Source organism: Chrysemys picta, chromosome 5, assembly GCF_011386835.1.
Source record: "Chrysemys picta bellii isolate R12L10 chromosome 5, ASM1138683v2, whole genome shotgun sequence".
NCBI classification, from domain to species: Eukaryota; Metazoa; Chordata; order Testudines; family Emydidae; genus Chrysemys; species Chrysemys picta.
Genome location: NC_088795.1, coordinates 135,941,739 through 135,964,664, shown reverse-complemented (window position 1 = coordinate 135,964,664; position 22,926 = coordinate 135,941,739). Strand labels below are relative to the sequence as shown.

General features: G+C 48.2%; 1 protein-coding gene across 10 annotated transcripts in view; it reads left to right on the top strand.

Moving 5' to 3' along the window:
* Window positions 1-22,926, top strand: part of LZTS3 (leucine zipper tumor suppressor family member 3) — a 145,256-nt gene that overhangs the window by 105,324 nt on the left and 17,006 nt on the right. The window contains exons 2-3 of one of the 10 annotated variants that reach the window (XM_065597272.1): window positions 6,791-6,948; window positions 13,439-13,473. The exons of 5 other annotated variants lie outside the window; for them this stretch is intronic. The gene's annotated coding sequence lies outside the window, so the exon portion shown is untranslated. Of the gene's footprint in view, window positions 1-6,790; window positions 6,949-13,438; window positions 13,474-22,926 lie in introns of those variants that run through there. 4 more of the 10 variants (XM_065597269.1, XM_065597273.1, XM_065597275.1 and 1 more) reach the window with 4 other exon arrangements.

Sequence of the window (22,926 nt, the reverse complement as noted above, 5' to 3'; positions counted from 1 at the left end):
CGCTGCCGGGTAGGGATCTGTGGCTGGGCAGGCAAGGCCTTCGTGTGTTGGATTAAAACAAAAAAAGGGTGAATTGATCCCTGTGTAACTCCACAGACTTCAGTGGGGTTGCTTTGGATTTACACTGGTCTAAATATGTGCCCATTGACAGCTCTCAATACATAACAACCCCCAGGGGCTCACTTCTAATCTCACTCGGGTCGCTTCAATGGGGCTGCTCCTGGGGGGGGCGGGAATAGCTCAGTGGTTTGAGCATTGGCCTGCTAAACCCAGGATTGAGAGTTCAATCCTTGAGGGGTCCATTTAGGGAACTGGGGTAAAAATCTGTCTGGGGATTGGTCCTGCTTTGAGCAGGGGGTTGGACTAGATACCTCCAGAGGTCCCTTCCAACCCTGATATTCTATGATTCTATTGACCAGTGCACCGAACTCAGATCAGAATAGGGGTGGATGCATGCTGGTGATTGGCTTACCTCTCTTTAGCGACACTGAGACCCTGGTGTCCCCATTGTAGTTACCGTGAAGTAGAGCTTTGAGCTCAGAGCCTGTATCACTAGGGATCTTGCCAATTTCTGCTTGTTTCTTTGAGTGCTTTAAAATAAAAACCTGGCACAAAATTAAGTTCCTGGGTAAGATTATTTCTTTAGACTCTGCAGAGGGCAGACCTTCCACTGGTGCAGCTCCACGGACTTCAGGGAGAGCAAAGGATGTGTCCCAAGGACTGTGCAGGTGCTGCATTCTTCCAGTTGCTATTGGCACCGAGCAGGATCTCCCTGACGTGACATAGGCTATCACCGCTTTTCATCTGGCACACTGTAGACAGTAGATGGGCTTTGCTGTAACGCCTGTCTCAGTCCCAGTCACCCCTGCAATGCTCCCGTGAAGTGTTTCCCTCTCCTTAAACATTCAGTAGATTTTTGTAATTAAATGCCCAGCCGGCATAGGCCACATGACCAGAAGGGCTATTCTTCCTGCAAGGTCAAATGAGTTTACCCCTATAAGATTTTGATAGCCAGCTTTCACGACTCAGTCTTTTGGTGCTGCTCTCCTTTTTCTTTTAATTAAAGCAGTTGAAGGTCAGCACGGGAAAGCCATGAGCTGTTTGCTGGATTACTTGACCTTCCTTAAGAATGTGTAACATAAGCAGCTGGTTCTAAAACTGTCTGCGTGAGTCTTGGCTTCCGTGTTTAAAAATGAGTCTAGCCCATTGGGGTTGACGGGATATTTTCTCGGTGCTGTAATGGCTTGAGCCAAAGCCCACAGAAGTTGTTGAGAACCTTTCCATTGCCTTCAGTGGGTGTTGGAAGGGCCCTGGTCTAGAAATGTTGGTGAACAGCCCGGGAGAGTCTCCACAATTCAGTTGGCTAGTGTGATACTTTTTTTAAAAAAATGTGTCCAGCTCTGATAACCAAAAGCCAGAACTTGCAGCCCTTGTGGGAGGAAGGACTGTATCATTAGTTATAATTTGGGTGACAGGCATGCCTAGAGGCCTCACTGTGCTAGGTGCTGTACGTATAGCCTAGTGAGAAAAAGTCCCTGCCCTGATGAGCTCACAATTTAAATAGACAAGGCACAAAGGGGTGGGAGGAGACACTGAGTCACACAGAGGTGAAGTGACTTGCTCAAGATCATACAGTAGGTCAGCAGGAGAACTGGGAATAGTACACACGTCTCCTGATTCCCAGTCCAATGCTGTGTCACCTGGCCCACGCTGTTGTAGAATTAGGTCATTGGTACAAACTAGGAATGTTCTGTGTGAGTGTGAGCGGTTTATACAGTACTGGCCCATGCAATAAGGCAGTGCCATGTTTGTATTCAGCAGGCGTAACTGATGTCAGTCATCATCGTGAGATTGTGACCATGCCCTGTGATGTGATATCATTTTTCAACTTGCTCCCTGGGGTGAGCGTTCCCACTGGCAGGACCTCAGCTAGGAAACTCCTGCCTAGAGCCTTACCCTAGTTGCATTCAGAACAAAGCGGGACGCCCGATGAGAGCTTAGCTATTCAGTCGAGTCTGAATAAGGACCTTACTATTGATTGATTAGTTGTTTGTCACGTGCTTGGAACACACAAAGGCCCCATAGGTGCTGAGTCATGATTGAGTCTTACATTTGTATAGGAGCTGTCATCCAGACAAATCCCAAAGCATCTTAGGATATGTCTACGCTGCAGCTTGGAACATGCCTCCCGACCTCGATAGAAAGACTCACGCTAGCTTTGATCAGGTTAGCGTGCTAAAAATAGCAGTGTGACGCTGTGGCTCGGGCTATTCGCCTGAATACAAGCTCAGGTGGCTAGCCTGAGCCATCCACTCGTGCCGCAGCGTTCACGCTACTATATTTTAACGTGATAGCTGGAGCAAAACTGGTGAGTCTTGTCTACCCAGATCTACCCTCTTGTCTTGTCTTGTCTACCCTCCCAGCTGCAGGGTAGCCATACTTTACAATTGCCAGTAACGGGTTAGATCTCCCAGTGTGGCCACCTCCAGGGTGGAACATGGCAGCTGTTGAACAGCGCCCTACAACACTAAACAGCAGCTAAGGACAGGAAAGAAAGTAAAATTGATAGAAATTGTAGCGGGACAGAATGTAAATATCCAAGTTAGTGTTTAGCAAGGAGAATGACTTTTTTTTGCCAAACATGCTATGGATCTTTGAGTACAGAGTGGCCAGGACCTTGGTTTTATGTTTCCATGTCCTCCTGAGGCACTGGTTTGAGTATCCCTTCAAAAGGCAAGAGCTCCACCTGCTGAATAAGCAACACCATCAATAAGTACTGTAGGACCTAAGCTGTTAGATTCGGTTTGATTGTTAAGCTGTTGCTGTTGTCATCATAATAATACCTAGCTCTTATCTAGCACTTTTCATCAGTAGATCTCAAAGCTCTTCACAAAGGAGGTCAGTGTTGTTATCCCATTTTGCAGATGGGGAAACTGAGGCACAAAGGGGGAGCGTGATTTACCCAAGACTACTGGGCCGGTCAGTGGTGGAGCCAGGAATCGAATGCCTGGGTTTTCTAAGTCCCAATCCAGTGCTCTGTCTGCTTGGCTGCACTGCCTCCCCTAAGACAGGGTAAGAAAGGGGAAGATGTGGGCTATCCGGAGTAGCTGTTGTGTGGGCTTTGAGGACTGAGTTAGCACACAGAGAAGTACTTGCCCAGGAGAACACCATCCCCAGCCTCTCCAACTTTAGCCTCAGTCTCAACCTTCCACTGGATGTGGTCTTGTCCAAGCAATGAACCTACCAGCCAAGTACAAACCCTGTGCAGTTCCACACCTTCCCCTGATCAGGAAATACCCAGCAATCAACAGCTAGGACAGAACAGGCTGGGTGATTGTAAAGCACCTTCAACCCAAGGGATGCATAGCAGGATGATCGAAGGGCACATGAGGAAAAACTGAGTGCATGCCCTTGAAACAAGTAGATCTGCTCTCTTAGTACTTGCACATCAGAGAAAATTGAACTGACTTTCGTTTGACCTGTTTGCTTTCGTGAAGGTGATGCTTTTTCCATTTCTAGGCAGGAGCAGCTGGGGAAGAGTCATGGGAGGCTTCCATTCCAAAAACAGCAACAACAAAACCTAGCTCTCATGATTGCAAAGTTGGCCCTATGTATGTGAGCACAGCATAAAAGTATGCAGTGCTGTCTGCCTGAGTCTGCAGGCTGACAGCGCCCATGCTGCCACTGCTACTCAGTCAGTTTTCACAGCTGCCAATCAGAACCGTGTGGTCAGCTACGAAACTGACAAGAATCAGGTCAAGTGTTGCTGGTTGGGAATGCTTGGAGCAGCAGGAGGGGTAGAGTCTGGATAATACACTTGTGACTTCTGTGCTTGGGAGTAATGCAGCCATCCAGATTCAAGCTGATAAAAACCTTTACAGCCCAGCCTGCCATCACGTAGCCCCTATAGGATTTGTGTGTGTGTGTGTTTTGCACAGCCCGATGGACTCTTGTATGATTACATAATTGTCAGGAACACTTTCCAATCCTAGATTAGTTGTTTAGGTGCACTAGTGCCCCTTTACTCTTCCTCCTTCCCCTACTCCCTCTGTTCTCTTCTCTTGCTGCCCACATGATGACTCTCCTCTGTCCCTTGATGGCTCCCTTTATCCTCCCATGCTGGCTAGTTCCCCTTCCCCACTCATGCTTACCAACCGTCCTGTGAGTCCCAGTAGTGGCTGGCTGCCTACCACAGAGCAATCAGAGATGGCATGTGTTTTCCCACATTCTTCTGGGTGGCCTAGGAAAGGAGCATGGATGTGGGGCTGCCCTCCCGTGAGCAGCTTGTGGGAGCAGGAGGGGAAAACAGTTGAGTGGGAGAATTTGTTTTATTCACCAGGAGAGTACATGTGAGCAAGACTGCCTCCCAAGGGAGCTGTGATCTGTTCAGAGTGTTTGTTATGATGGTATGGAAAACATTGTTATGAAGACCCCCCCCCCCCCGGCCCTCCAGCTACTTCCTTTTGAAAGGAGGCTGAAAAAACTAGGACTGTTTACCTGAGAGAGAGTATCAGGGGGTAGCCGTGTTAGTCTGTATCTACAAAAACAACAAGGAGTCTGGTGGCACCTTAAAGACTAACAGATTTATTTGGGCATAAGCTTTCGTGAGTAAAAACCTCACTTCTTCGGATGAAGTGAGGTTTTTACTCACGAAAGCTTATGCCCAAGTAAATCTGTTAGTCTTTAAGGTGCCACCAGACTCCTTGTTGTTTTTACCTGAGAGAGAGTGATGAAGGCATTAAAAAGTAACAATTGATCTAGAGAAGATGGATCGAGCTCTGCTATTCGTCCTTCCTCTTAATACAAGAACAAAGGCATGTTCAATGAAACTGAAAGGGGGCAAGTTTGCAAATTGAGTAAACGGAATATTTTATATACAATGAACAGCTAACCTGTGGAACTCATTGCCACAAGCCATTGGTGAGGCAAAGAGCTTAGCAGGAGTCTGAAGCTTGTTGTCTGCCTAGAGCAGCAGATTTCTGTCTCCACGGAGGCGCTGAGCCATCATCGGTTGGGAGTAACCTTGTATCTTCAGGTCTTGTTTTGTTTCTTTTAAATAACTTAAAATAATGGAAGCGTTGTGAGAAATCCATTTTCCATGGAAAAAGGAGGGTAAACTGGCGAGCACATGTGGTTTGTATCACTGTCTCCCTCTGGAGAGAGTCAGGATTTCTCAGCTGTGTGACTTAGTCCCTATACAGCTAATGCGGAGTCTCCTTTAGCTTAGGTGGTAGGGGCCTGTGCTCTTGGAATAAGCGGAGCTGAGTTCTATCCCTGCTGTCACCATGATGTTCAGCATTGACCATCACGTGTCACACGGGCAACCGTGAAGTCCTAGGAAACCAAGTAACAAACCCAAATGAGTACAAAATACTTGTGGAAGGGCTATGAATGCAGGGTCCAGAGTGATGTCATGATGTGAAAAGTTGAGTAATGGACTATTTTTAGCGAGAGGATACCAGACTGGATGGAGCATTATCCAGCTCCAGTATGGCAATTCTTAGGGCCGAGGTCATGTATTGCGTTTTGTGTAGCACCCTTCATCCCGAAGGATCACAATACACTCTACAGCTACACAGGAGTCAATTCTGCCACTGTCATGCTGCCAGGAGGTGTTGAACACTCCCTAGCTGTGTAGGACAGAAAGTGAAAAATAACTTGCCCAGCTGAAACTTCAGGGGGAGCTTAGATGGGCAGAATGTGCCCAAATAAGAATCTGGGGCTCACATCCTCAGTCTAGCGAAAAACTCCATGGGAACTATTTCCATGAGTGCTCAAGGCTTGCTCCTGTCCCCTGTAAAACATATTGGCTCTTCTGCAAAGTGTTAAGTGGGTTCTGATGCATCAGGGAGAAATTCTCTTGCTTGAATGCAATTATCTAAACATGATACAAGAGGGGGAAAAAACTTATGACACAAGAAAGTTACTCCTAAGATAACAGTGAGTATTTTTAAGATTCACAGCTCACTTGTTACTAGAGTAAATGGCAGAGTCTTTTGGGGTCACTACAAAACTCTCTCTAAATCACCCCTTTCCAAAGTGAGATTCACCCAGTCACTGCCTGTCCAGAGAAACCCCAGTTAGTCAGTCAAGATGAGCCTGATTCAAGTCCGACTGGAGTCAGGATGGTTCATTTCATTTGGAGTTAGATTGAACTCTTGGTCTGTTGAATATTGTCTCTTGCTCCTGATTCCCCTTTTCCCCAGTTTTAATAATGGATCAGATCTGTAGTGTGGCTGGCCATCAAAGGCCTGATTCAAAGCCACTGAAGTCAACAAAAAGGTTCCTAGAGACATCAGTGGGCTTTGCATCAGACCCCAGGTGAGCACAATACTTACTTAGGTTGTAAGCTCTTTAGGGCAGGGCCTACGTAGCACAATGGGGCCTTGTTCCCTGGTTGGTGACCTCCAGGCACAACCACAATACACATAATAAGTCTGATTGATACACCCGGTTGGGAGCAGGATGGCTCCCTGGAAATCACAGCCCTTTTACTACTAGGCAGTAACTGGGATCATAGAATCATAGAATACCAGTGTTGGAAGGGACCTCAGGAGGTCATCTAGTCCAACCCCCTGCTCAAAGCAGGACCAATTTCCAGACAGATTTTTTTGCCCCAGATCCCTCTGGCCCCCTCAAGGATTGAACTCACAACCCTGGGTTTAGTAGGCCAGTGCTCAAACCACTAAGATATCTGCCCCAGGAAGGCCCAGTGGATTAGATGCACTTCATTTGCCTAGTTGCAGTAGCCAGTTTGGTGGTTCACAAAGCACTTCTTTATATCTTTCAGAGTCTGTTTCAAGTGGCACCGATGGGATTTTTACACATGTAACTCCTAATGCATCCAAATCTGCCTGTGAAGAGAGAGAGAGACAGCTCAGTCTCCGCATAGTTCCAACCAGGACTTGGCAAAAGGACTGATGCTTCAACCTCTCTAAAGGTTTGGAGGTCAGTTTAGATGAGCACCCTGAAGTTTGGTTGTTTGGCCGGACTTTGTGTGAGCTGTCAGAACCCTATATCCTGTTTGAGGCCATCCTCCTGCAGAGAGCTCAATTTCCACCCTTTTCCCAGGATTTCAATTTCTGTTTTGTTGTTTGGGGTTCATTGGTGCATCTTAATACAACCAAGAATCCGGGCTAGGTGCTCTACGGACAAGTAGCAAAGACGACTCATAGTCTCAGCCCAAAAGAGTTTGCAGTCAAAGTGTCCGGATGCAACAGATGGACCAAACAGACACGTAGGATACAGGCAGGAGAATTGGGAGGCAGAAATAACCATAAAACAGAGTCTATTAGAAATCGCAGCTTTAAACTTGAAAGCTTGCCTCTCTCACCAGCAGAAGTGGATCCAATAAAATATATTACCTCACTCACCTTGTCTCTCTCACCAGTGCCAGACAGGAGTGACTTGTTGGTATAATGGCAGAATGGTTCTGATAGATAGGACCCTACCTGAAAACCTAAATCTGCAAAACTGGTCTGGAAATATTATACTATTATTATTATTTATGCATTACTTGTATTGCAGTAATGCCTAGGAACCCGAGTCATGGACCAGGACCCCATTGTGCTGGGCGCTGTCCAAACCAGAACAAAAAGACCATCCCAAAGCGCTTATACTCTAAGTATAAGACAAGAGATTACAGATGGATAAAAAGCTCTCTAGTACATTCAAGGCTACTGTATGTTAACACTCTTAATGAACGGTCCAGGAGAGAAAAATTTGATTTAATAAGACTTTTTTATATTAACAGTAAGGGGGACAGCACAGTCTGGTGGCTGAACATGGGACTGTGACTTTAGGAGTCCCCAGTGCCATTCCCATCTCTCTCTCTCTCTCTCTCGTGCAGAGTCACGGATAGCTCTGTGCCTCAGTTTCCCTATCGGTAAGACGCGAGTAGAAATACTACAGTACTGCACAGGGGTATTGTGAAGGTCTTTTCATGCATGTAGAGTGCTCTGAGCTCCTCAGATGGAAAGATCACAGAAGGGCAAAATGTTAGTCAAGGAATTCAGATGTGCCTTCTTACAGTTTGCTACCAATTGACATTAACCGGTTTCTTATTGAACACTAACTGCAAGACACTGCTTGGCTGTTCCAAACAGCACTTTAATGTCAGCAAAGCCTTTTACATGAGCAGGTTCTCAGTTAGCTGCTGTTTGTGGAATCCCTGCCTTTGCCCTGTGAAAGCCAAAGACCAAACGGGCACGACCTTTCTTGTTAGTTTTGAGAGCCTGCTCAATACAACTGGGCTCTGGGCTTTCAAAGAGCTCTGTTACAAAGGGCTTTTGCTCTGTTTTCCTTGGGATTCACTTTTGAAAATGGACATTGATGAAACAGGGTGCTGTTTTTCATTTGTCTCGCAGGGAAAGTATTGTAGTTGGATGCGTAGATTTGATTGTCAGCTCTGTGTATTGGAAAACCTTACTCGGGCTTCCAGTCCTGCGTTCCTTGCACATCCAGAGCTTCTTCAGTCAGGGCCGGCTCCAGGCACCAGCCCACCAAGCATGTGCTTGGGGCGGCACCTGGAGGGGGGCAGGGCGGCGGGGCGCTCCGGCCCGAGAGCGGAGCCCCGGCTGAGCTCGCCGCCCTCCCCCCAGCACTCTGGCCGCTGGGGAGAACGGAGCCCCGTCCGAGCTCGCTGCCCTCCCCCCGGCGCTCTGGCCGCCGGGGAGAGCGGAGCCTCAGCCGGGCTCTCCGCCCCCCTCACGGCACTCTGGCCGCCAGTGGAGCCGCGGCGGGCTCTCCGCCCTCCCCCCCGGCACTCCGGCCGGTCAGGGAGAGTGGGGCTCCAGCCGGGCTCTCCACCCTCCTCCCGGCACTCCGGCCGCCAGTGGAGCCGCGGCGGGCTCGCCGCCCTCCCCCCAGCGCTCTGGCCGGTCAGGGAGAGCGGGGTCCCGACCGGGCTCTCCGCCCTCCCCCCGGCACTCCGGCCGGTCAGGGAGAGTGGGGCTCCGGCCGGGCTCTCCGCCCTCCTCCCGGCACTCCGGCCGCCAGTGGAGCCGCGGCGGGCTCGCCACCCTCCCTCCAGCGCTCTGGCCGGTCGGGGAGAGCGGGCCCGCAGCCGGGCTCGGCGCCCTCCCCTGCCGCACTCCCCGCAGGGCGGGGGCGGTGGCGGGAAGCTTTTTTGCCTGGGGCGGCGAAAAAGCCAGAGCCGGCCCTGCCTTCAGTGGGGGTTTCGGGTGTGCAGGAAATGAAGCCTCAATGCCCATGGACGCTACTGGGAGCGATGGATGTACCAGGAATGCCATCTAGCTCTTCGTGAGGGAGAGTAGGAGACTGAGGCTGACTGCAGGTCTGAGTATAGTTGCAGGCAGGCAGAAAATACAGCAGGGACAGCGTTTTGCCACTGGCTTCAATGGAGTCAGGCTTTCACCCAGAGTTTGTTTGCTTTAGACGCAACAAATCCTGCATCGTGGCAGAGGGTTAGACAGGATGACCCTTGCAGGCACCTTCTAACCAGAGCCGGCTCCAGGCACCAGCGTAGCAAACAGGTGCTTGGGGCGGCCATGGAAAGGGGCAGCATGTCCGGGTCTTCGGCGGCAATTTGGTGGCGGGTCCCTCAGTCCCTCTCAGAGGGAAGGACCTGCCGCCGAAGAACAAAGCGGCAGCGGTAAAGCTGCCGCTGAAGTGCCGCCGATCTTGGCTTTTTTTTTTTTTTCCCCACCGCTTGGGGCAGCAAAAACGCTGGAGCCGGCCCTGCTTCTAACCCTATGGTTCTATGATTGCTTACATAGGTTCTGTCGCCTTTCAGAACTTTCTTCCAACTTCAAAAACAGCTCAGTTAGACTTGAGGGCAAAGAATTGTAGAAAGGTTATACTTTGTGTTTTAAGATGAATTACTCCATACTCCTATGCTGTTCTCTTATTTGGTTGGTCTTGCCCTTTAACATACGACTGTGCTCTGAAAAGTGGCTTTGTAAAAATGCTTTTGTGGGACTCCATGGTTGTGCCTCAGTGGTTCCCGATCAAACGTGCTCACTCCACAAGCAAAACCACAAGTTTTCCAGCTGCCGGCCCTGCAGCCTCCGTCTGGGGTCTGAGAGTCCTGCCAGGTTCAGGAGAACAGTGAGGAAGGTGATTTTTACCTCCTGTGGACTGCATTGATGAGACTGAGACTGGAATACTGTGTCCAGGTTTGATGCCCACATCACTTAAAAGGGCTGTTGAAAAAATTGGAGAGGGTGTAGAGATAAGCCACAAAAAATATTTGAGGGCTGGAGAAAATGCTTTACAGTGAGAGACTTAGAAAGCTCAATCTGTTGCGCTTGAAGATTGAGAGTTGACTTGATTACAGTGTATAAGTACCTTCAAGGGGAGAAATTACAGGTATTTTAGGGCTCTTTAATCTAATCTAGCGGAGAAAGGCACAACAAGAACTAGTGGCTGGAAGCTGAAGCCAGACGCATTCAAATCAAAAATAAGGCACAGTTTTGTAACAGTGAGGGTGATCAAGGGAAGTGGAGGAGTCACCATTTCTTGATGTCTTCAAATCAAGACTTTCTGGAAGAGGCTTTAGTCAAACACAAGTTATTGAGCTCGATGCAGAGGCAACAGTGAGATTCAAGGGCCTACAGTACACAGGTCAGACTAGATGATTTTGTGGTCCTTTCTGGCCTTAAACTCTGTGAAACTTTACTTCTCATGCAGCATTACTAGTGGTAAAGGTTCTACAGGTCAGGTGATGCTTTCAGATTATGCCTTTAGTGACACCTGTGAAACCCATTGCCGTCCCCTGGCATGGACGCAACTGATTGGAATTTAGTTAAGAATTTTGTTGATGAAAGTCCTCTCCCTCGAACCACACCGAGGCCCGAACCACCATGTTCAGGTTCTGATCCAAACTCTCTCCCAAAGTTCAGGAGAGGCATGTTGTATCTGGGGTTTTGCCTTAGTCAGCTATTCCCCACCCCCAGTTAGAACCAGGTCCAATGCCTATTGAAATCTGTGTGAGTCTTTCCGTTGACTTCACTGGGCATTGGATTAGGCCTATAGTAACTAAGCTTGAGCAATGATCGTTTGGGATTTGCTCTGATTCAGCTCTAACCATAATAATGACGGATGAGCACAGCTCAAATGGCATGCAGTGAGTGCACGATACTCCGTCATCCCCGCATACAGTAGGCTAGTAAAGTAGCAGTCGCTTCATTACCTGCGGGAGTTGTACATGTCAGCCTTGTGTTATTAACGTTGGGCAGATCCGTTGGAGATTTGTCAAGATGTCGCATTCTGTACGAAAACCCGAGAGCCTTAAAGAAATGAGGCCTGAGTATCCCAGCTCTGCAGTCAGCAAGGAAGGCGCTTCCGCGAAATACGGAAAATAGCAGAGCAACTTAACTCTTCAGCTAAACTCCAGTGCACCCTGTCCCGGAGCATGGATGTGTGTGTGCTCCCTCTACTCGTCAGGACCCATTCCTTTGAAAAAGTAGCGCGCACACACACACACACACACACACACACACACACACACTTTTCTACTGGCTGATCTCCGGTCCCACTAACTGATACCGCTAACAGTGCTGGGGAAAGAGGGATCTCAGGACATTTTGGCAGGGACAGAGTAAATTACTTTTCATGATTTTTACCTGTGTTTCCTCTCCAGCATTTGTTAATATTGCCCTAGACTCTTTGTTCTCTACTAAATCTGTCCTCTTCCGTATAGTAATCTATCTCCCGCTCGTCCCTCCACTTCTGTGTTTCAAATGGAGCTGAAATTAACATGGCCCTTTCCATTTAACATCACTTACTTTTATTTCTACAGTACATCATCATGCCAGAATGAGCCATTGTTCCTCCAAGCGGAACAACTCTCTAGGAATAGTGTCAGCTGTTTAATTACTGCTGTAGAACCAACAGAGGAAGCACTAAATATTATGTTTATATGTAGGTCCTACAAAAATGTGGCCAGCATGTTTATTGGTAATAGAATGTTTGATTTAAAAAAAAAATTAGCTAATGAGAGCCCGAAAAACTGTCTCCATTGATGATAACTATTATTAAAATGGGGCAGATATTTGACCTTCAAATACCCTTGACAACAACCCTATTCTTTAAAAATCAAACAGGGACCCCCATGCTTTTGTGTTGATGCAAATTCACTGAATTTTTCAGGCTGGTTATTAGAATTTTATAAATTCATAGATTCTAGGACTGGAAGGGACCTCGAGAGGTCATCGAGTCCAGTCCCCTGCCCGCATGGCAGGACCAAATACTGTCTAGACCATCCCTGATAGACATTTATCTAACCTACTATTAAATATCTCCAGAGATGGAGATTCCACAACCTCCCTAGGCAATTTATTCCAGTGTTTAACCACCCTGACAGTTAGGAACTTTTGTATTCCTGAGATAGCAGGTTGATTCCTTTCAGCAGCTGGAATGGTACAGAGGCTAGGTATGTCTCCCAAATTTGTTTGTAGTCACAGTGTTAACAATTAACTTACTAGATCAGAAATAGTGAGGTCTTTATAATCTGGCCTAGTTCGCTGTTCAACTGCTTATCTGAAAGCTTTTTTTAAAAAAATGCAAATGATTATAGACTTTGCAAACGAATTTGGCTAAAGCAGGTCTGACTATACAAGAGTAATCTAATCAACATTATTATTATTGCAGCACCTAGAAGCTGCAACTGAGATTGGAGCTCCATTGTGCCATACGCTGCACAAATACATAGTGAGAGACCATTGCTGCCCTAAAGAGTTCATGAGCTAAATAAGCCAGAGGTTGGCAGTAAGAAGTCTGATCATCCTTAGTTCACAGATAGGAAACGGAGACACAGAGAGATTAAGTAACTTGCCCACAGTCCCACATTGAGTCTGTGGCAGAGCCAGAAATTGAACCCAGATCTCCTGAGGCCCAATCTAGCATCTTAACCACAAGATGATATTTCCTCGCCACTTTTAGAATTTAAGGCACTCCTACTGCAGCGATGGGCATGCACTATATTCCCAGGCAGATAGAAGGGCGATTGTATTAATTAGATATTGGGCTGGTAGGATGATGTTAGGGCCCTCTTTTCTATCACAACATTAGAGAGTTAATTTGGGGTCTGTGCACTTTTACAAAAGGATTTGCTAGGGAGCCCGCTCCACTATAATCCATCCGGACAAAGGAATTCCTCTCCAGCTTTTACTGAACACACAAAAAGAGTTCAGATTGAAATACTCGGAAATGGAAAGTTAGATCAACATTCATTCTGGAAAGGTTCCCTTGTCCTCCTTTTGTGTTTGCATAAAGTCTCTTAATCCAGGTTTTCATTTAAAGCCCCTTGGTAACCAAATGCCCTTTTGGGGGAGGGGGTGAAGAGCTGGTTCAATATTGATTTTTAGCTTAGTCATTTTTGCAGGATGCATCCTGCTGTTAAGATAAACATAACACAGGAACGAGGATTGCAGTGAATGGAAAACCTGTCTCTCTGTCTCCCTGATGCTTGGTCCAGTTGTGTGCTGCGGATGGGATACAACACAGACACAGGTCAGTCGCTAACAGGTTGCTTTGCCCTCCGGGCCCGGTCTTGATTCCCAGTCTGAGATGACTTCTGGCTGGTATGTTCTGATGCCCTCTCACCTGGGTCTCCCCTGCATCACCGGAGGGTAACTCAGACTATTTCAGGCTGCCATCGTGGTATAATGGAGGGAAGTCTGTTCCAAAGTGGGGCAAGCTTAAAACCTATTAGACAGAAGGGACAATCTAAACAGACAAGCAAAATGTTCTGGGTTGTAGATTCGTAGATTCCAAGGCCAGAGGGACCATTGTGATCATCTAGTCTGACCTCCTGTATAACACAGGCCAGAGAACTTCCCCACAGTAAATTCCAAGAGCAGATCTTTTAGAAAAGCATCTATCTGTCAACTCTTGTTTAAAAACTGTAGGGTTCAGCACAACATAGTTCAGAGCAGCATTGGTGGAGGGAAGGGGTCTCACTTGGGCACCTAAAATCATAGCCAACGTTTCCAAAAGTGGCTTCTCACAGCCATCTAGCGTTTTGAAGATGGGATAAAAAAAGATAATAGAAGTCTAAGAGAAGGACGGATGGTCTTGTGGTTAAGGCTCAGATCTAGAAGCAGTAAATATGTAGCTAACAGCTGTATCCCAGTCGCTTTTGAGAGGAGACTAGAGTAAGGTAGAAAGGCTGTGGACTGAGACTCTGAAGGCTTGGGATCAGTTCCTGGCTCTGCCACAGACTTCCAGGGTGACTTTGGGATCTCTGTGCCTCAATTCCCCCTGTTAAAGGGGATGATCATGCTTCCCTTCTCCCACCCTGGGCCCATGTTCTCTATTTAAATTGTCAGGTCTTTGGGGCAGGGACCATCTCTTAATGCGTGAATGTACAGTGCCTAGCACAAATGCAACTCTGATCTCAGATATCGCCTCTAGACTCTGCTGTAATATCAGTCACAGACCCTGTGGTTACAGCAGCTGTCCCTATGTATCTGGGGTTTTGTGCAGCCCCCGTGGCACGGCGTTGGGTGTACTTGAAATGTGACCGAAAGTAAGGGCACTAGGGACCCTCGTCAGAATGTTTTTCAGCCTTTCCTCCTTCCGCTCAACCAAGAGTGAAGTTTCGTAACCGCTTTCTCTCTGGGGAGCTGCCCTGCGGAGGGAAGGTGCCAACCGGGCAGTGGTCAGGCTCCCCAGGAACCGGCTACAGCCGAATAAATTCCGTTTAGCCGGAAGACAAGAACCTGGCATAGCCCCAAAGCCCTAGAGAGGGGTGTGTATGACGTGCAGATGACAAACACCTGTCCCCAAGCTGGTAGGTTAGTTCTAGATGTTTTTCGTAGCTCTGTGCTATACCCTGCAGGGCCAGGCCTAGGAATCGGGAGTTTGTCCATTCAGGAACAAAGGTCCTGCAGCCTTGGCATCTGTGCCATGTTCCTAGTCCTGTCCCTGTCCAGTTCCCAGGGGCATCCCGTTCTGCTCGAGGGATGCATCAAACTTCTTCTTCTTTAACAGCCAGCAGCACCTCAGTCTGTAGCAGAAGAGTGGGACCACATGGATCCTCTTCTACCTCCCCCTTCCAGACCAGACATCTGCTGCTTAGACACCGTTCCCCTCTCCATCAGGCAGAGTGGAGGAATGGTCCCTAAGCAGAAGAATTTCTATGTGCTGGTCAGTGGGGAGAATCTCATGAGGCCCAGCAGAGCTGGGGACACTAGATCTGCTTTTCTGATCTGTTTCTCTAGGAGGGAAGCCGTGTGGTTCAGTGGCTAGTGTACAGGCCTGAGAGTTAGCAGACTTGGCTTCTAGTCCCAGCTCTGCCACCAGCTCAGTGTGTGACCTTGGATGAGTTACTTCCCCCCTTTTGTGCCTCAGTTTCCCTGTGATGGGCTAATGATTCTAGCCCATTTTTTATATCTGTGGATGAAAAGCTCTATACAGCAATTATATTATCTACCAAGGCATTTCTAATGAGTCTATCCCCATGGTATCTGGGCAGCCTCTTTCCACAGGACCTCATCCACTCAGAAGGCAGATTTGGCAGCCAAGGGATCTCTGTAAAGAAGGAGCCTTGCTGAATGTGGAGATGATATCATTAAAGCCTTTGTTTGATGTCACGTCCAGTTGATAGGCAGGCTGCTGACTCCCCTCACTTTGGGCTTGTCTACACAGCATTGCAGTCAGTGCAAGCTAGGGGGAGTGGTTTCTAGCGCACACATGTAGACCCTGCTGGTGCACTCTAAAAGGTACCTAGTGCATGTTAATGTAGTCCTGTTTGAAACGGGACTTCATCAGTGCAAACCATGTACCTTTTAAAGTATGCCAGCAGGTTCTATATGGGGTGGCTGGAGCATTCTACAGTTCATACCCCCATAGACTGCACTGGGGCACCATGTAGACAAGCCTTTTGTCCTGTTCACAGATCTGACCACAGGAAAACCCTCATTTCTTCTGGGGTGACCCTCATTTCTTCTTCACTATGGCAATGGGAGCCGGGCACAAAGGAGCCAGACTTCAACGCAGCTAGTAATTGGCAGTTCCTTTCTTGGCCTAATTAGCACTGAGAGCTGCCATCCCATTGTCCTACTTTCCAAGAGAGCTTGTTTCTTTAAGAACATAAGAACGGCCACACTGGGCAGACCAAAGGTCCATCTAGCCCAGTATCCTATCTTCTGACAGTGGCCAATGCCAGGTGCCCCGGGGGAATGAACAGACAGGTAATCATCAAGTGATCCATTCCCAAACTTCTGGCAAACAGATGCTAGGGACACCATCCCTGCCCATCCTGGCTAATAGCCATTGATGGACCTATCCTCCATGAACTTCTCTAGTTCTTTTTTGAATTCTGCTATAGTCTTGGCCTTCACAACATCCTCTGGCAAGGAGTTCCACAGGTTGACTGTGTGTTGTGTGAAAAAGGCTTGCTTTTGTTTGTTTTAAACCTGCTGCCTATTAATTTCATTTGGTGACCCCTAATTCTTGTGTTATGAGAAGGAAAAAAATAACACTTCCTTATTTACTTTCTCCACACCAGTCATGATTTTATAGACCTCTATCAAATCCCCCCTTAGACATCTCTTTTCTAAGCTGAATAGTCCCAGTCTTATTAATCTCTCCTCATACAGAAGCCGTTTCATACCCCTAATCATTTTTGTTGCCCTTTTCTGAACCTTTTCCAATTCCAATATATCTTTTTTTGAGATGGGGCGATGACATCTGCACACAGTATTCAAGATGTGGGCGTACCGTGGATTTATGTAGAGGCAATATAATATTTTCTGTTTTATTGTCTATCCCTTTCTTAATGAAGCCCAACATTGTTTGCTTTTTTGACTGCCGCTGCACATGGAGTGGATGTTTTCAGAGAACTATCCATAATGACTCCACAATCTCTTCCTTGAGTGGTAACAGCTAATTTAGACCCCATTATTTTATATGTATAGTTGGGATTATGTTTTCCAAACACTCAAGTCCTTAGCTTGGTTACTTTGTCCTGTGCCATCCCGAGTACATTGCATGGGAAGGCTGAAGTCCTGATGCATTAACCTGTCCAAGTTTTGGTGCCTTTGGGTGAATGTCTTCTCTCTTGGGTGCTCTTTTCATGAGAGCAAGGGCCATATTTGGTCATGCAGATATATAGCTCCACTCCCAGCAGATCAGATAGCAAGAGATGGTGAAAGAGACTCTTGCAAAGGAGTATTATTCTTCCAGGGACATTCTCAGCTGCCCATCTGCAGCTAACTTGTGCCACTCCAGTCCTACAAAGAGACCCTAGTGGAAGCATAAGGTCTAGCCCGGTGAATGTGAATGCATATTGCTACAGGCATAGATACAGGAACCAACATGGTCTGTGACTGCGCTATACCTTGGGAACCCCGTAATCACACTGGGGAGCAGTTACTTGTGTGAGTAGTCACACTGAATTAATCGCTGACCAGTGTGAACAAGGGGGGTTGTGGTTTGAATGGGAGCATTCCGCCGTAGCCGTATTTAGGGAGTATATGTACCATGCTACCCTGCAGCAGCGCAACTTTAAAGGACCAGGATGAGGGGTGCCCAGCCAGTTGGTTAAATGCCCAAGATTCCTAATCCTTCAGTGAGTGACACACCTAGACAAAGAAATGCCCCTTACATCACATCCTAAGCACCAAATCCTGAGAGGTGCTGAGAGCTGGGTGCTCAGCATGTTTGCAAATCAGTCCTAAGTTTAGGCACCGTTTGTTGAAAATCTTAGTTATCATGTCCCTAGTAACTCCTTAGTGATAGTGATATTTTAGCCCTCCAGCCACTCGGCTGCAGAAATCCCTTCCTCGTTAACTCACTCCGAGGTAGCTTGAGAAGCCAGGTCTGTGTACGTTAGTCTGATTTTAGTCTGTGTAAGTTAGGTGCTTCCCAACACCATGGTATTTGAGTGACTATGGGAACAGAGTTTGGTGGACTTTGGGATCTCTGTGCCTCAATTCCCCCTGTTAAAGGGGATGATCATGCTTCCCTTCTCCCACCCTGGGCCCATGTTCTCTATTTAAATTGTCAGGTCTTTGGGGCAGGGACCATCTCTTAATGCGTGAATGTACAGTGCCTAGCACAAATGCAACTCTGATCTCAGATATCGCCTCTAGACTCTGCTGTAATATCAGTCACAGACCCTGTGGTTACAGCAGCTGTCCCTATGTATCTGGGGTTTTGTGCAGCCCCCGTGGCACGGCGTTGGGTGTACTTGAAATGTGACCGAAAGTAAGGGCACTAGGGACCCTCGTCAGAATGTTTTTCAGCCTTTCCTCCTTCCGCTCAACCAAGAGTGAAGTTTCGTAACCGCTTTCTCTCTGGGGAGCTGCCCTGCGGAGGGAAGGTGCCAACCGGGCAGTGGTCAGGCTCCCCAGGAACCGGCTACAGCCGAATAAATTCCGTTTAGCCGGAAGACAAGAACCTGGCATAGCCCCAAAGCCCTAGAGAGGGGTGTGTATGACGTGCAGATGACAAACACCTGTCCCCAAGCTGGTAGGTTAGTTCTAGATGTTTTTCGTAGCTCTGTGCTATACCCTGCAGGGCCAGGCCTAGGAATCGGGAGTTTGTCCATTCAGGAACAAAGGTCCTGCAGCCTTGGCATCTGTGCCATGTTCCTAGTCCTGTCCCTGTCCAGTTCCCAGGGGCATCCCGTTCTGCTCGAGGGATGCATCAAACTTCTTCTTCTTTAACAGCCAGCAGCACCTCAGTCTGTAGCAGAAGAGTGGGACCACATGGATCCTCTTCTACCTCCCCCTTCCAGACCAGACATCTGCTGCTTAGACACCGTTCCCCTCTCCATCAGGCAGAGTGGAGGAATGGTCCCTAAGCAGAAGAATTTCTATGTGCTGGTCAGTGGGGAGAATCTCATGAGGCCCAGCAGAGCTGGGGACACTAGATCTGCTTTTCTGATCTGTTTCTCTAGGAGGGAAGCCGTGTGGTTCAGTGGCTAGTGTACAGGCCTGAGAGTTAGCAGACTTGGCTTCTAGTCCCAGCTCTGCCACCAGCTCAGTGTGTGACCTTGGATGAGTTACTTCCCCCCTTTTGTGCCTCAGTTTCCCTGTGATGGGCTAATGATTCTAGCCCATTTTTTATATCTGTGGATGAAAAGCTCTATACAGCAATTATATTATCTACCAAGGCATTTCTAATGAGTCTATCCCCATGGTATCTGGGCAGCCTCTTTCCACAGGACCTCATCCACTCAGAAGGCAGATTTGGCAGCCAAGGGATCTCTGTAAAGAAGGAGCCTTGCTGAATGTGGAGATGATATCATTAAAGCCTTTGTTTGATGTCACGTCCAGTTGATAGGCAGGCTGCTGACTCCCCTCACTTTGGGCTTGTCTACACAGCATTGCAGTCAGTGCAAGCTAGGGGGAGTGGTTTCTAGCGCACACATGTAGACCCTGCTGGTGCACTCTAAAAGGTACCTAGTGCATGTTAATGTAGTCCTGTTTGAAACGGGACTTCATCAGTGCAAACCATGTACCTTTTAAAGTATGCCAGCAGGTTCTATATGGGGTGGCTGGAGCATTCTACAGTTCATACCCCCATAGACTGCACTGGGGCACCATGTAGACAAGCCTTTTGTCCTGTTCACAGATCTGACCACAGGAAAACCCTCATTTCTTCTGGGGTGACCCTCATTTCTTCTTCACTATGGCAATGGGAGCCGGGCACAAAGGAGCCAGACTTCAACGCAGCTAGTAATTGGCAGTTCCTTTCTTGGCCTAATTAGCACTGAGAGCTGCCATCCCATTGTCCTACTTTCCAAGAGAGCTTGTTTCTTTAAGAACATAAGAACGGCCACACTGGGCAGACCAAAGGTCCATCTAGCCCAGTATCCTATCTTCTGACAGTGGCCAATGCCAGGTGCCCCGGGGGAATGAACAGACAGGTAATCATCAAGTGATCCATTCCCAAACTTCTGGCAAACAGATGCTAGGGACACCATCCCTGCCCATCCTGGCTAATAGCCATTGATGGACCTATCCTCCATGAACTTCTCTAGTTCTTTTTTGAATTCTGCTATAGTCTTGGCCTTCACAACATCCTCTGGCAAGGAGTTCCACAGGTTGACTGTGTGTTGTGTGAAAAAGGCTTGCTTTTGTTTGTTTTAAACCTGCTGCCTATTAATTTCATTTGGTGACCCCTAATTCTTGTGTTATGAGAAGGAAAAAAATAACACTTCCTTATTTACTTTCTCCACACCAGTCATGATTTTATAGACCTCTATCAAATCCCCCCTTAGACATCTCTTTTCTAAGCTGAATAGTCCCAGTCTTATTAATCTCTCCTCATACAGAAGCCGTTTCATACCCCTAATCATTTTTGTTGCCCTTTTCTGAACCTTTTCCAATTCCAATATATCTTTTTTTGAGATGGGGCGATGACATCTGCACACAGTATTCAAGATGTGGGCGTACCGTGGATTTATGTAGAGGCAATATAATATTTTCTGTTTTATTGTCTATCCCTTTCTTAATGAAGCCCAACATTGTTTGCTTTTTTGACTGCCGCTGCACATGGAGTGGATGTTTTCAGAGAACTATCCATAATGACTCCACAATCTCTTCCTTGAGTGGTAACAGCTAATTTAGACCCCATTATTTTATATGTATAGTTGGGATTATGTTTTCCAAACACTCAAGTCCTTAGCTTGGTTACTTTGTCCTGTGCCATCCCGAGTACATTGCATGGGAAGGCTGAAGTCCTGATGCATTAACCTGTCCAAGTTTTGGTGCCTTTGGGTGAATGTCTTCTCTCTTGGGTGCTCTTTTCATGAGAGCAAGGGCCATATTTGGTCATGCAGATATATAGCTCCACTCCCAGCAGATCAGATAGCAAGAGATGGTGAAAGAGACTCTTGCAAAGGAGTATTATTCTTCCAGGGACATTCTCAGCTGCCCATCTGCAGCTAACTTGTGCCACTCCAGTCCTACAAAGAGACCCTAGTGGAAGCATAAGGTCTAGCCCGGTGAATGTGAATGCATATTGCTACAGGCATAGATACAGGAACCAACATGGTCTGTGACTGCGCTATACCTTGGGAACCCCGTAATCACACTGGGGAGCAGTTACTTGTGTGAGTAGTCACACTGAATTAATCGCTGACCAGTGTGAACAAGGGGGGTTGTGGTTTGAATGGGAGCATTCCGCCGTAGCCGTATTTAGGGAGTATATGTACCATGCTACCCTGCAGCAGCGCAACTTTAAAGGACCAGGATGAGGGGTGCCCAGCCAGTTGGTTAAATGCCCAAGATTCCTAATCCTTCAGTGAGTGACACACCTAGACAAAGAAATGCCCCTTACATCACATCCTAAGCACCAAATCCTGAGAGGTGCTGAGAGCTGGGTGCTCAGCATGTTTGCAAATCAGTCCTAAGTTTAGGCACCGTTTGTTGAAAATCTTAGTTATCATGTCCCTAGTAACTCCTTAGTGATAGTGATATTTTAGCCCTCCAGCCACTCGGCTGCAGAAATCCCTTCCTCGTTAACTCACTCCGAGGTAGCTTGAGAAGCCAGGTCTGTGTACGTTAGTCTGATTTTAGTCTGTGTAAGTTAGGTGCTTCCCAACACCATGGTATTTGAGTGACTATGGGAACAGAGTTTGGTGGACTGGATCCAGTTTCAAGCATGCAGGTGTTCACATCACAAGCCCACCATCAACTGGCAACCAGACTAGCCTCCGTACTGGCAGTCTCAGAAGCGAAGCCAAGGAATGAGTGGGCTATGAAAAAGGCTCTACCCTCCCACCACTAGAGGAAACTGTTCCAGGCAAAGGTTGGGACCTTACAGAACAGCATGGGAGAATACTGCATTTCCACTCCCATTGCTGTACCGTGTTAGGCAGCCGGGTCTGTACATTGGTTCTGTACTGGTATCACTATTCCATGTAGGGGTGTGGCTGTTTTGATTTAAAGAAACAGTTATACCCATACACCCTACATTTCTGGGAATACGCTATACCAGCATAAGCACCTTATATATAAACTGTGTCCATGCTGGAGGTGGGGGAGTGTACCACTTTAACTGTACCAGTACAGTTATACATCTTTTGATTGTAGACCAGGCCCTTAGTGCAGAATGTCAGTCCCCCGGGCTGTCAATATGGCACCTTTCATTGACACTTCACCCACGTAATGAACACCGCGAAGGCTTCGTACAGCTCTAGATGTGTGGGGGAGGGGTAGAGGAAGACCACGTGGAGTCAAGTGACGCTTTTCTGGCTATAGGTTCTTTTGACCTGATGCAAACAGACTTTGGAACCTCTGCATTCCATAGGGTTACCATACGTCCGGATTTTCCCGAACATGTCCGGCTTTTTGGGCCTCAAATCCCCATCCAGGGGGAAATCCCCAAAAGCCGAACATGTCCAGGAAAATAGGGAGGGGCCAGCGCCGCTCGGTGCTGGGCCGGGGGCCAGGCTGGGGACGGCGGTGCTGGGCCGGGGGTGCTCGGCCGGGAGCCGGGCCAGGCCCGGCGGTGCAGGGCCGGGGGTGCTCGGCCGGGGGCTGGCCCGGGAGTGCGGGGCCGGGGGTGCTGGGCCGGGGGCCGGGGCCGGGCCGGGGGCCAGGAGTGCTTGGCCGGGGGCTGGCCCGGGGCCGGCACACCAGGAGCCGAGCCAGGCTGGAGATACTGGGGCCGGGGCTGGCCGCCGGAGGAAGCCACTCGGTTGGGGGGGCCAGACTGGGCCGCGCCTCCTCCCCCCACGCCCCCCCAGCTTACCTGCTGCCTGCTTCAGGCTTCCCGCGAATCAAATGTTTGCGGGAAGCAGGGGAGGGGGCGGAGTTGGGGCGGGGACTTTGGGGAAGGGGTGGAGTTGGAGCGGGGGCATGGGTGGGGCTGGGGGCGGGGCCGGGGCCCTGTGGAGTGTCCTCTTTTTGGACACTCAAAATATGGTAACCCTAGCATTCCATCTCTCCTCCATGACTCCACAGTTTTTCTTTTATTTATATGCGGAGCCAGATTTCCCTCCAGATC